Below are 15,388 nucleotides of genomic sequence, written 5' to 3'. Positions count from 1 at the left end.
ATTTCAACCGTGATGATGGGTACAAACTTAGTAATCATTGAAAAGATGTTATCAACCATGCAAAAAATATTTAACTACACATTTTTGGACCATCTTATCTGACAGGCACTATTTTACTCTACCGAGTGTTAACATCCCCAGCGTTAAACAGTACTCTCCTTTTTCGGATTTAATTAATTTACCCACCCAAAAGCATAACAAAATGCGGCTTAATAGTATTTAATTAATTTACCCACCCAGCAGCATAACAAAAGGCGGCTTAATCCTAGCTGGCTTATCTACATATGCCATCTACATTACGAAGGCTCAGTTCCAGCAGCAGTACCGACCATCTCACAACTCCTCCTCTCCCGCGGCCCTTCCTGGCTCCTCCCCCCTTAACCAGTATATAAGGTCGTACCTTTTGGGACTTCTCTTCACTTGATACAGATATTTTACTGTGACAGTTTCACCTGAAGACGGAAGCTTGTGTTGCCTCCCAAACGTCGTAATTTTATTGTTTTTATTTTTTATTAATTTGAATTTCATTTTTTACCTACGTGACTTTACCAAAAGAACTAAGAGTATAAAAATAAATGTAGTCAGACCAACGGTATGCAAAACGGACAAAAATGTGGTTACATGAAGATCTAGGGGGTTGTCAACATGGACATTTAAATGACCAGAAACTATGACTGGATAGGACATGCTGAGCCCTGAAGCATAATCTGAGAAGTCCGATTACAGTTGATTATCCATTATCCAGCGCGCAATTATCTGGCTTCCAACATTATCCGAAATTTCTGGACCGATCCGGCAAAACTGCGACAATGGCTTTAAACCAGTCCAGCGATTGGCACCACGTGCGTGACAAAACAATAGCTATGCTTGATTTGCAGGTATAGATGGGAATCTGGACAGCGATCAGAATTAATGGTGGGTTTGTTGGCATAAACGAGTCAGGCCAATTGATGAATGCATTCTTCCACTGCGACTCGACCCATGGTGTTTAATTTGGCCGTCGTAACATTCCCAGCAGTTGACAAGCCGAGTGGACAATCTTGGGTCAAGGTGATGCGAAGTGTATTTCAGACCCAGCAGAAATTTACGGGAGTATCTCGTTGCCATATTTCAGAAGTAGGTGATGAGTATAAGTGACAACCCTGGACCCTCTAGCCGGGGTTGTCACAGCACTTATGTTCGCAGGTAACTTCCCAGCCACACAACACCCCTTAACTATGAGCCAGCGGGCAGCAAGGTCGTAACAGATGACCATACAAATGCCCAGGGTAAAAGCAGTGGTGGATGGGAGGCCACCAGTGTAGCCAGATAATGATTGGTCCAGAGGGGGAGGAGAGAGACACGTGAGGGGGTGAGTGGCCAGCACCACACCTCCGCCACGGTTGTCTCGCCAGTGGCGATTTTTACACATCCAATCAGGTACTCATTTGATGCTGAGTCGACCTAGGGGAGGCCCAGGACTGATTGAGATAATCGTCACTGTGTTGGCCATGAGCAGAAATCGACATCGTGTCGCTGGGGTCATAGCACAGCGTGCTAACTGTTGCACTGCTGATCCCCACAAGCATCTACCAAGGTTTTTATGACAAACAAGCAGGTGGTGTAATTTATCTCGATACAACTTGTATGCATACATCTTTTACAGCTGAAGGTGTCATGCACGCGTTCAGAAAGACCCAGTTGAGTTGCCCTCTTCATGCCGTGAAGATTAAGTCGTTACATATGTAGTGAGTCCAACTGAGTTGCAGACGTTTTCTTTCTGGAGCAATACGTTTATTAATACGAACACAACATATGTCTAGGGTGATGACCACCCGACTAACTTCAGTAACATTAACACCTACGCTCTACGCTATCCATGTCCGGACCACGAGCTGGGTTCCAGACCACGTGGCGGAGCCTCTTCAGTACTTAACGTGGATCTTCCAACACTGCATCATGAAGAACCCCGATCCCTTCCTGGGGTCCACCTTATATCTCTCTGAGTCGGGGCCGGCCCTGCCTCTGGCCTCGCCCACCTTCGAGATCTCTCTCGCACTCACCCGAAGGTGCTTGAGCGCTCTCTCAAGACCATGTGACCCCCCCTCATGTCGACGGGGTCAGCCAGAGTGCCATCACCCAAAGTTACCCTGGCTGGTTGACACCCTCTCGCTCCCTGTAATGGGAGCCCGCACCGCACGCTGCGCATTGGTGCCATTGCACTAACAGCGCTCCGCCAGCCTCCACTAGCGCTGGTACTACTACACCTCCTCTCTGGGGTGTAGACAATGACGATGCATCACATGCCGTGGCCTTACAGGCCCGGCACCATACAGTGACATTCTCAGTCACTACATCACGCCCCCCTTCGTAGCACTCAGCTGTCCCGGCTGTCAACTCCCCCAATTACAACCGGATAACATATATAAATGTAACAATATAACGTAACGTGTGCTCCAACAATAACAGAGCCAAATAAATACCCAAACCCACATGTACAAAATTTACGCCATGCATAGTTATACAAAAAACAACACCCAGTGATGAGAAAAAAAAACACAAGCGCGACACACACGGGATCACAGCGACCAACATCTCCCACCATCAACGTGTAACAATGCTCGTGAGCTCAATGGCGGGCAGGATCAGCCAAATACCCGCTACGACTCACCCGGGCGCGACAGCCCATGACAGTGTGGGAGTGTGCGATGCGCGGGAGTCATGCAAATGGAGTATTTGAACGAGTCTGCTATGCAGGACCCTCAGGGGGATTAGGCTCGTCCGCCCTGGAGGCACCGGAGGGAATGAGCGATTGATCCAACGAAGCCAGCTCCTCATGAAGAACAGTAGGCCAGGTCGTCGGGTCCTCCATGTCCCGAACTCGCGAAGCCGACGCGGCCGGCTGTCTGCGAGTCCTCAATTGCGCTGCACCTAAGGGCGGAACAGAATCGCTCTCCTGAGAAGCAACTTCAGCGGGCTCACCCCTCAGCTCGTCGGGCACACCCGACACATGGCCCCTACGATATGGAGATGAAAGCACAATAAACGGCTTCAGGCGAGAGGGGTGCACAAACCAACTCCGCCTGCCCAACCGAACCTGGACACACTGCGGACGCACTACCCGGACAACATCGACTGGGCCTCTCCATGGCTGCAACAATTTTGGAGATGTACCCACCGGTACCTGTGGACAGTGCAACCAGTCCTTATCACCCGGCACCCATTTGTAATGGGAGGCACGTGCTCCTTTAAGCCGTTCGTTAGCTAATTATCTAGATTGCGAATAAACCCTGGAAGCTTCCTGTGCTTCCGAGAGTTTCTGAATAGTGAACCGAACAGAGTCTGACAGCTTAGATTTCTTAATGGCGGGTGCGTCCTGCAACTGCAGATCAATGGGAGGATCGTATTCCTGCCCATACATCAGAAATAACTGGGAGTAGCTGGTGGATGTGTGAGGAGCCATTTTATAAGCGGCAAGAACCGCAGGGTCTTACAAGTCCCAGTCGAGCTGCGACTCACTGACCAGGTGGCTCAACATCGAAGTCAGAGTCCTATGTAGGCGTTCGACCATACCATTTGTCTGCAGGTGATATGGTGATGTGCGCACCTTTTTCGTCGCCAACAAATCACAGACTTCACGCAACAATTTGGAGGAAAAATGTTTGCTTTGCTCGGTCAAGAGGCGCTCGGGAGCACCCTTGTCCAGAACATAACCATTCAGGAACGCCTTGGTAACGGCAACAGCCGACTAATTTGAGAGCGGCCAGGCCATAGGTGAGCATGAGAAATACTTGACGCCCACGAGTAGCTACCTGTTCCCCCGAGCAGAAGTGGGAAACGGGCCGAGAAAATTTTCAGAGCAACCAGCTGGTTAATGCGCCACACCTGAATGGATTTCAGCAGAGGGCAACAAGGTTTCACCGGCGGCTTCCGCCGCGCACACTGCACACAACCTTTTAGCAGATCCTCGACATCCGCTGCCATGGCCGGCCAATAAAAGTCCAATTTCAGTGTGGCAATTGTCTTTTGCACGCCCAGGTGCAACAGGCGTCTATGCACAGCCTGCACAACCTCGCCACGCAGGGCGGTGGGAATGACAATGGCATAACGACGTAATCCCCCGTCCCAATGCATAAGCAGCCCATCCCGTAGGACAACCGAGGCAATGCCATGCCAATCCGTATCCCGGCAGCCTCCCTGACTCGCTGCCGCAGCCTAACTAGGGACGCATCCTCTGCCTGCAGGCGTCCCCATACCTCATAGTCCAATCAAATGACGGGTGGCCAAAACGTCGCCCGACCCGCTCATCGCAGTCCCGGCAGATGTAACGAGAGGGGGAGGGGGAAGTCAACTCGGCTGGTTTACAGCGTCCCGAGCCCGAAAAACATGCACATTCACCCCACCCCCCCACCCTGTTGGCAGCCGCAACAAGGCATCGGCGTTCGTATGGCGAGAGCCTTTACGATACCTTACACTGAATGAAAAATCCTGCAAGATCTCAAGTCAGCGTGATAATTGACCAGAAGGCTGTTCCACACGTAGTACATATTGGAGCGCTGCATGATCAGACCGCACCTCGAAGTGCCTTCCATACAGATAGGGGCGATATTGCCGCACAAAAACCACAATGGCCAGCAACTCACAGCGCGTAACGCAGTACCTCTGCTCGGTCGGAGACAGTACCTTACTGCCATACGCGACCACGTGTCCCGTTAACAACCTGCGACAACACGGCTCCAAAGCTGGTATTACTAGCATCCGTATCAAAGACAAATGGTAATGAAAAATCGGGATAACGCAGGGGAGGAGCATTCACCAGCCCCTCACGAATGGCCCAAAACGCGGCCTCCTCCTTCTCTCCCCAATGAAAAATTTTGCCCCTTAGTCGTCAAAGCGGGGAGAAGTTTCGCAATGGACGTGAACCCGGCAACAAAACGGTGATAATATGACGCGAAGCCGATTAAACTACGCACTTCGCTCGCCGAGGTAGGCGTCGGCCACTTTCGAACACACAGTTTCCTCCGGGTCTGTCACAATACCCGATTCACTAACTACGTGGCCAAAATACCGAACTGATTTCGGAAGGAGGTGACATTTCTGCGACTTAAATTTCATTCAAGTTGGCCGCATGCATCTTAAGGAAAACAGCACGCAGACGATCCAAATGCTCATCGAACGTACGACTGAAAACAATGACATCATCTCAGTATATAAGGCATGAGTCCCATTTGAGGCCCGCTAAGACCAGCTCCATAAACCTTTGGAATGTGGCGCACGCGGAGTGGAGCCCCATAGGGAGCAGGTTAAATTCGAACAACCCTTGCGGCGTACGGAAGGCCATCTTGGGTTTTGAAGCCTCGTCAAGTGGCAGCTGCCAAAACCCCGACAAAAAGGTCAAGAGTGCAAAAGAACCGCGCCTCCTCTAAGGCATCCAGCGAATCGTCCATATGAGGCAAGGGGTATGCATTCGCAATGGAAACCTTGTTAAGCTTGCGAAAATCAACAAAAAAACGCAAGCTGCCGTCGTGTTTCTTAACAAGCACAATTGGAGCACCCCATGGACTGATGGATGGTGAGATGATGTCCGCAGCCAACAACTCATCAACCACCAGACGAACATGTTCCTTCTCAGCCAGGCTCAATCGGCAAGGATTCTGGCAGATCAGGGTGGCATCACCCGTATCAATATGGTGGCTCAAAAGAAATGTGCAGTCCAATGTCGAATTTACTCTTATTGAAAATATCGTAAAAATCGCGCAGAAGCACTCTCAACTTCCCCATTTGGCCCACAGACAAATCGCCACACTCTGCACGTAGTTTATCAAGCCAACCCTCATCAGGTTAGCAGGGCCGGAGTGTGCGAACGCCAGCACTAACACTCCCGACAATGTCCTTCTCAGGGTGTGCCGGCGACGCATGAGCCAGCACGGTACCCTCCTGAATAACAGTCATGTCCAAGCCGGCATTAAGGACCTGAATGAAAGGTTCCTGGTCTCGGGACACCAATGTCTGAGCCGCCACAAGCGCAATACCGCGACTGCATTTATTCCAGGGTCCTAACACTATACCGTCCCACGTAGCATCCAAATCGAGCGGTTTTCGAAGCTGGAGGGGGACTAAGATTTGCGCGCCGACACGAAAGCATCCCTGATCAATACAAATCTTCAGGGGCATTTTGCCTAGGAAATTGGTCCCGAGCGAACAAGGTACAGCTAGGGCCGTGGCGACCAGAACATGACCCGTAAGGCTAACTTCAGCGATGCGCAATGCGACCAATGATGCCCAGCGAGCCGCCATTGGTGGCGAAACATGGAGCATCTACAGGTTCTAAAACCCGACACTGAGGGGGCAAAATATTATAAATAAGTTCAGAAATGATAGTCGAGGATGCGCGGGTGTCCACGAGCATCCGAATCTCTACCCCCTCAATAAATCCGCATAGCTGATGACCCTGCGGCCGCAGCTACTACCTGATGGGCCAACTCCGACCACTGATTCGGTCGGAGGGGGCGAGCATCACGAATGCGTACAGACTCCCCCCGTATCCGCGCATGATCCCGACGCGAATCCGACCCCCCCGATGGATGAGGTGAACCTAGGCGCCGAATGTAGGGTGTGCCATGACTCGTCTTGGGAAGCAGAGAGTCGTAGGACGGTGGTTGACCCAGGAGGCGCTGTCGAGGAACACGGCAGCCCGACTGGACATGCCCCGGCAGTCCGCAGTTGTAGCAGATGACTCGCCTACTGCCGGAACGGGATGACAACCTCGTTCGCCGATGGCCGTCCCTCTGCCGCTCACCACCTCCACGTCAATCGCCACCTCCCCAGTATAATGCGCATGCTGGAGTGGACTCGGCGTCCCCAGGAGCCCCCGGCTCCGCAGAGGACGTGGAGCATGCCACCAACACCCTGTCCCTCTGCAATGTTTACTTTGCCTGGATGCACCTGGCGACTCTTAATGAAGACACGTCATCACCTTCAGCTGGGAGGATGGTGTGAAGATCCTTCGTGACGACCAGCAGCATCTCAAGGACCAAGGCGTCAAGGCCATCATGATCCATCTTCAGGAATGCGTCTTCCGCCAGCGCCAAGAGCGTGCAACAGAAGGCAAGAGCCGAATCACCATCCCCTTTATGTCTTATAGCAAACTTCTGTTCGGGTGTTCAATGGAGGCTCGAAAGCATCAGCCATCTGGTCGAATGCTTGCGTGAGCGTGGACCTCTCTGGTGCCGGGATGGCGAGGAACGCCGCCAAAGCATCATCGTCGAATGCGGTGGAAAGCGCTCTCAGCACCTCCGCCTCTGTCCACCCCGCTAATTCGGCATTGGTAAGAAAACGCCTCTTGAACGCCATCCATCATCCAAATGAAGCAGACCATCTGGATGTTGATTTGCTTGTCAGTTTTTACGTAGTCTCTCTGTTCACCAAGGTTCTTATACCTGACACCATAGCAATCATTGAAGACCTGGTCCAACAGGGACTGAATCCTGATGTAGCATGTTTAGTGAGGCACTGCCTTACCAACACTTACTTCACCTGGAATGGTACATTCTACAAACAAAATTAAGGTACCCCCATGGGTCCCACCCTATCACCAGTGGTAGCTAATGTGTTCATGGAGAAATTTGAAACAGATGCCATCCTGACATCCACATTCCTTGTGGAAGAGATGCGTAGATGACCAGCACTGAACCAATTTCTCAACGACAGTGGAAAAGGATGGTAAGCTACCATTTCTGGACATTCAGTCTACAGGAAAGCTACCCACACTGATTCCTATCTGAAGCCTGATTCCCACCACCACACGGCCCAGAAGAATTCCCTCATCAAAACACTACACCATAGGGCCCGCTGCATCTCCTACCAGCTCCACCTAGCCAATGAACTGGAGCACGTACACCAAGCCCTCAAGATGAATGGATACTCGGACCGCACAATTCGCAAAGCTGTATCCCCAAGATAACCTTCTTAGGATCCAATCAAAACCATCACCTCACAGTACATAGCAGGTGTCACCAAAAAGATTGCCAAAATCCTAAACAAACACAAGATCCAGGTTTGATTCAATACAGTACACAAAATCCATGATCTGATCCCATCTGTGAAGGATGTCATTCCTGGGGTCTACAAACTGAGTTGTACCTGCGGTAGCAGTTACATTGGGGAAACTAAACGACATGTCTCGGACCGGGTTCGCGACCACAAGGCAGATCACGGCAGAACCAATACCTCTGCCGTAGCTGACCATTGTTATAATGCTGTGGGCTCACACGATATTGTTTTTTACGAGACAAAGGTACTCTGCAAACCTTCGGGTTACCTTCAAAGATTTTTACATGAAGCTATCCAGATATACAAACATTGGAAGGACGTGATTAACCAGCGCAGCGACCAGCTCCACAAACTGGTCTGATTAGTCTTCCTTTCCGCAGTGCAGCAGCCAGCTCCGCAGCATCCAGCATTGTAGCAGTGAGCTCCCCAGCAGCAAGCTCCGTCGCAGCGAGCTCCGTAGCATCGAGCTCGACAGCAGCGAGCTCCGCAGCAGGATCATGCTCTGCAGCCTCACGCGTTAGCACGGCCATCTTTCGGATCGCTAACACGGCTGCTTTTGTCACACATGGACATGCAACCACCAGCATGACTGCATCGACTGGCTCATCTCTCATTGACTTTAACATGATATTTTCATTAACTTCGCTCATTGACTTTGACATGCTTTTCTCATTAACTTTAACATGCTATTCTTTGTAACACATAGACTGACATTAACTTGCAAAAATTCTCATTAACTGTTACATGCTTCTCTCATTAAAATGCATATTCTCTTTCTCTCTCCACCGAGCCTTTCTTATGCTAAGTTCATTTCCTTTAACATGCCACGCTATTTGTTACCCTTACACTATAATACCCCATTAACACTACTTTGGCTACCTTTGTTCTCAAAACTTATATAAACTTTTGCTGGTAACAGCTTCTCTTCACAAAGGAGCAGACATCGTGCTGCTCGCAGCAGACATGGCAGCTATCGCGATTTTCACCTTGAAGACGAACGCTTGTGTTGCGTTCGAAACATCATGATGTATTTTATTTTATTTCTACCTACGTGACTTTACCGAAAGAACCAAAGAGTATGGATTCCTGCAGTCACGAAAGCTTCAAATGAAGATTGTAAAGTCGTAGTTTTATAAAAAAATAATTATGCAAATTTCTCACTTTAACATCACTAGCCCCGCCCACTTCATTTATGACCTTTGGGCTACACCCATTTCAAACCTTTAAAACAGCCTGCCTCAGCAGCTTTCCCCCTCTTTTTTCTCCTGATACGATTCCTTGTGTTGTGATCGAAACGTCGTAGTTTTTTGTAAAAAGAAATTTGTTCTACTTAACTTTACCGAATGACCCAAAGAATATGAATTCTTGCAATCACGAAAGCTTTAAGGCAATATTTAACTGCCTCTACGGGGAGAGTTTCCACACAACTATTAGATCTTTAAACAAACTTCGAGACAAGAAGGCTCATCTGATTGAGTCGCTCAAATTTCTGAAGAGATGCCGCGACTCTAAGGTAATACCGATCGCCTTTACACTTCCATCTGCTGCTGTCACTTCTCCTAATACTAAACGCATCTTGTTCAGGACCGGCCTAGCCCTGGTCTAAATATCTCACACTAACACAGCCACCACCGCTCATGTCCTCGTGGTGGTGGTGGCTCTACAATCTTGCATTGACATGCTAATCTCTCACAATACAATGGCCACCTCTGCGCCCTCGTCGTGGAGGTAGCTCTCTGATCTTACATTTACATGCAAATTTCTCACTTTAAAATCACTAGCCCCGCCCACTTCATTTATCACCCTTGGCTACACTAATGTCAAACCTTTAAAATAGCCTGCCTCAGCAGCTTTCCCCCGCTTTTGTATTCTGATGATGATTGCTGGTGTTGCGATCGAAATGTCGTCGGTTTTTTTGTAAAAATGTTTTGTTCTACGTATCTTTACCGAAAGACCCAAAGAACACCACCGTTACTGTTTGCTCTTCATATACTCATTATTTGGCTATCACTCATTCCCCATTCATTCAATCCATCATCATTTACTGTCATCAGTTTCGCTTTCACCGAATTCATGCATTTCAGATTTGCCCGTCGCTTCCTCCCATCTATTTAATTCACCTCATGTCCACCATGACATGCATTAGTACCATTCTTAATTGTCTGTAAAGTGCCTTAGTTAAGGGGCTATATACATCACATTACGATAAGAGGTGGGAGGGCAGAAAGTTAGGAAACGGAGGCAGAATGGAGAGGTAATAATCCGACAGGTGAGGTGAAACGGAAGGTCGTAACCGTTGGTCATTGTGGTTGTATGGCAATACTTCACCACGCTGCACGGTGTGATCTGTGAATGTAAGTGCCCAGGTTCGTTTCACACATCACCTGCTGCTGTTGTTAACCATGGCGGGGAATCAAACCCCACTGTGCGGATTCATAGCAGAATTCACTAACCACTATGCTACCACTACACCCCTTTGATTCAAATAAGGTCAGTGATTTCTACTACTTTTAATTGGAAAGCCACTAACTGTGGTTTTATCGTTACATTGCTATACTTAACTACTGTAGGTTCAAAGTCTCAAAGCAATGACGTGTTTGTGTGACACCACACACTACAATCTCAAGTTTTAATATCTGCACAGAGGCAGCAAAGCGTGAGAAAAAATTAAGTGGCCTATTTTTAGCGATCATACACATGACAATCAGAAGTAGGCATCACTTTCATTTTTTAATGCTCATCATATAATGTAGTCATATGATGGAAGTCAAAGTGCTCATCTTTGTTGGTGGTCGTGAGCCATTTGTGGAAATTCCAAATTGTTTGGACGGGATCAGTCTCGCTTGACCCAATATTTGACTTGCCCCAAAGTTATAGGCCCTGACTCATTATAAGCGATCCTGGAGAGACGATGTATGGGTTGAGTTTATCATTAACGTCGCACAAGACTCCTTTCAAGTGTGAACTCGAAATTGGGATGTCACCTTGGCCAAAGCCGTTAACGCCACCACACCTCGTCAACGCCTTCTACCCTCTGCCAGAATATACAGCTGCTGCACAGTAGATACGTGACTTCCAATATCCACCCTCATGGTCTCCCACCGTCCGCTCTTAGGTCTTCCCCTTGGTTGCCAGACTCGTGGAGACCACTCCAATGCCTGTCGCAGTAATTGGCCCTCCTCCGTCCTGCACACGTCCCACCCAACACAAAACACTTTCCTCCAATGTTCATTGATTCTGCATTGCTGATCCCATCCTGCCATGCAATTCCCAGCATCCGTCTCACACAGCTGGGCTCAACAACAAATCATTTTCAAGCTGCTTAGTTAGAGTTCAGATCTCCAAGCCATAAAGTAACACAGGGAGAACTCCTGCCTCAAATACCCTGTTCTTTATACTCAGCCCTATATCTCTTTGCTTCCACAGTTGTTTCTGTAGCCCATCACAACCCTGCCCTGCTCTAGCAATACCCTTCTTTACTTGCTTCTCACAGACCCCTGCATTTTGGACGTCACTGCCCAAGGACACAAAGTCCTCAACTACGTCAACATTCTCTCCTAATGGAACTCTTGGTCATACTATAAGAATATGAACTGAGCACTCGAATAATTCATCCATTAATTTCCAGTATTTTTCAACCAGCTGAGATCCCAGGGAGACTACAAGTATTTTTTCAATGGAGCCAACATCGCCATTACAATCATCATCGTCATTGTCTTTGCTCTATAACATGTTGACACCCAAACACTTTATGCGAAAACAGACGTATTTGGGTTATGCGGAAAGACTGGTTAGAAAAATAGGAATGTTTAATTTCCCCTCGTGGATCATCGTTGATCAAGAAAACATAGATAACTGTTTCCAGCAAGCGTTTGAAAAACGAGGGACCTTTGACAAATACGTTGCCCAGTAAAAAACTTTAAATGGCTCTGCAATATCTGTTGATTGGTCTTTCTGAATGCGTGCATGACACCTTCAGCTGTAAAAGATGTATGCACTGAAACGTGCATTCGTTATCAGATGTTTCTCATTTTCTTGACTGTCCCTCCAGGTTACCACTTCTTTGAATGTGCTCGGTCTTCAGGTCGGGGTGGTGGTGTTGCAATCATTGCAAAATCGAACTTTAAATTCGTTAAGATTAAATGTTCCAGCTACTCCACTATTGAACACCTTCCTCTTCAATCACCATCCTTTTCTAAACTGAAGCTGCCCATTGTTTACCGCCCACCCGAGACTAACTTTTACAGTAAGAGCATCGATTATATCTGGTGGTTTCGGGATAGGGGAAGGGGGTGCCGGATTTTCACAAACTAGATAATCACTATTTTGCACATTCTTGTATAACATGGTTTAGGTGGTGTGTATATATATTTTTAGTGTTTTAAATGTTTATACTATAGTAAATTAGCATGAAAAACATACAAATATACAAAAATAAATATCCTACTGTTAAAAGTTACTGTATTTACTGTGCTGTACTTACCACTCCAATCTCAAAGACTCTGCATGGGGCGATGTACGTACCATGCTCTTGTGTCAACAACTCGATGTGTCTGACGATGGCCGGACTGATGATGCAACCTTTAGACCCGTTCTCGTGCGAACGCCGAATTGCACAACGCACTTTTCGTCGGATCGTGCTGTATATTTTATGTTTTTATTCCTGTAGTTATTAGTCATGAAAACGTATATACGTGTAGTATTTTTTTTATTGCTTAAGTGACTGGGAACGTCACTGTATGGTGCCGGGCCTGCAAGAGCACGGCGTGCGATGCATCGTCATTGCGTACACCCCAGATGGGGGGTGTAGTACCAGCCCTAGTGGAGGCTTGGTGGAGCGCTGTTAGTGTAAGGGCACCACGCGCAGCGTGCGGTGTAGACTCCCACTACAGCAGGGGTGTCCAAACCTTTTGTAAAGAGGGCCACATTTGATAAAGTGAAGATGCCCGGGGGCCAATAGTTCCTTTTGACATTTTTTTTACCACAAAAGTTACATGAAAATACACAGTGTTATAAAACAATTTTCATTGTCACAATTACCTTTATTTTTCAAATGACAATGTAACCAAATATAAGCTACTCAGGCAGACGTGAACAACACTAAAAACACAATTCTGCCTTTCATTCAGTCAGATAACATTGAACAAATTGTATAGAATACCTTAAATTTCCATGAGTTAAATATCTTTGCCTCATGAACATTTTAAACAGGAGTTATAAGTAATGCAAAGTGGTCTGTTATCATTAAACTTTAAAACAAGTGAATTTTGCCCTTGCCTTTTACAAGGTCTTTCAGAAAGCAATAGTTTGTGTCACATCTACAGGTACATAACATCAACAGTTATAACCAAATCATATTCAAGAGTTGAATAAAACAAGTGCCATAAGTCCAAGTGCATTAGTGTGCTTTAGGCTTTTCACTGTTAATAGCAACAGATGTTACCGTTCAAAACACTCAATTTCAGATTGATCAAGGAACAGATAACTTGCTGACACTAATGAGAAGGGTGATACTGAGATCTAGATTTCAGTAAAGAGACCAGGTCTGGCTTGAGGGCAGTGGTTGAGATGCGTAAAATGCCACACAAGTGGGAGTCACTCATCCTTGACCTCAATCGGTTCTTGTTTAAGTTCATGACTGAGAATCTTTGCTTACACAAATATGTGGAGCCGTATAAGTTCAACATTTTCTTAGCGAATGACCGCATTTCTTTTTCTGCAGTCGCCATGGCAGAAATGACTCAAGAAGGGTTTGCGGCACGGATGCAGAGCCAGATAGAATTAGAATGGTGCTGCCACCGTGTGGGCAAAGGAGGAATTACATTTTTAAAGTTTTAAGATTTATAAGACCGAAGCTGCGGGCCGTATGAAATCTGACCGCGGGCCGTGATTGGCCCGCGGGCCGGACTTTGGACATGCCTGCACTACAGGGAGCGAGAGGGTGTCAGCCAGCCAGTGTTACTTTGGGTGATAGCACTTGGGCTGACACCGTGTACACGTGACCGGAGGTTACAGGAGGGGGCCCCCAGGTGGAGGGAGCTAAAGGGTGGTCACAGGGTGTAAGAGAGGTCTCGAAGGTGGGTGGGGCCAGAGGTAGAGCCGGTCCTAGCCCGGGAAGATATAAGGCGGGTCCCTGGAGGGGATCGGGTTCTTCGTGCTGCAGTACTGGAAGATCCACGTCAAGTCCTGAAGAGTCTCCAACACGTGTTCCGGGACCCAGCTCGTGGTCCGGACCGAGATAGCGTAGCACTTAAGTGTTAATGTGTTCGCGGAGTTATTTGGGTGGTCACCACCCTGGAAGTATGTTGTGTTGGTATTAATAAACGTGTTGCTCCTAAAGAGAACGCCTGCGACTCAGTTGGACTCACTACACAGTGTATAATGTGCTGTATATCATATTTGACACTGAAATCAAGCATAGCTACTGTTTTGTCACGCACGTGATGACAATCGCCGGACTTAGTAGTAGCAGTTTTGCCGGATCAGTCCAGAAATTAAGGATAATGTTGGAAGCCAGATACTCACGTGCTGGATCATCTATAATAAACTGTAATAATGAGAATTGATCAGATTATGCTACAGGGCTCAGCATGTGATTTAAATGTCCATGTTGACAACCCTCTAGATCCTCATGTATCCACATTTTTGTCCGTTTTGGATACCCTTGATCTGACTAAATTAATTACGTCTATTACAAGTTACAACAGCAACATCTTAGAGCTGGTTTTTTCAAAGAACTTTGAAATTACGTTCCGCTAAATCTTCCTTGTTATTTAAAGTTTCCACTACCGTATTGACTGTGCCCTGTCTTCCAAGTATTCCTCCTAATTTCACCAACTTTTCTTATCGATTTTATCAAAATCTGTCCCCTTCTCTCCACTCTTCACGTATTTTTGCTAAAGATACCTGTTTTCTTATTCCTGATGCACCATCTGTTGATCGTTATAATAAAATAATTACAGACGTAGGTAACGAACTTTCTCCTATGAAGCTGCTCGGTACTCAACTCACTTACATGGTGACAACACACCTGGACGTTGCTTATAGAGAAAATGGAGAAAAACGGGTTTTGAAGTTCATTTGCAGATTTGAAACAATCACCTTCAATCATATCACCACTTGCTTATCAAAACTGGTCAATGAAGACAAAAAATATATACAAAATCATTTGTTCACTTCATCATTGGAAAACAGTACTTTGCTCCAACTCTATTTGTGGCTCAATGTGAGAAATGCGTTTCTTTCATCAAAATGTGGAAGACATTAGATAATCACAGTCCCATCTTTGTAGTATTCTATCCCACCGTCATATAGCCCTCCCTACTTGGATCAACCCCCGTTAATTTCCGAAAATGAC

At 47.2% G+C, this 15,388-nt stretch overlaps 1 long non-coding RNA gene across 1 annotated transcript; it reads right to left on the bottom strand.

The window, feature by feature from the left end:
* Window positions 1–579: 579 nt before the first annotated feature.
* Window positions 580–15,186, bottom strand: LOC144736917 (uncharacterized). The gene is made up of 3 exons (XR_013588847.1): window positions 12,515–15,186; window positions 11,134–11,217; window positions 580–2,910 (listed from the first exon to the last, which is right to left on the bottom strand). It is a non-coding gene; the product is annotated as an uncharacterized LOC144736917 (long non-coding RNA).
* Between the last annotated feature and the right edge of the window lie 202 nt (window positions 15,187–15,388).

This window comes from Lampetra planeri, chromosome 3, assembly GCF_965212315.1.
Source record: "Lampetra planeri chromosome 3, kcLamPlan1.2.h2, whole genome shotgun sequence".
Taxonomy (NCBI): Eukaryota; Metazoa; Chordata; class Hyperoartia; order Petromyzontiformes; family Petromyzontidae; genus Lampetra; species Lampetra planeri.
The sequence above is the reverse complement of the archived record's forward strand: the minus strand, read 5'-3'. Positions and strand labels throughout refer to the sequence as shown.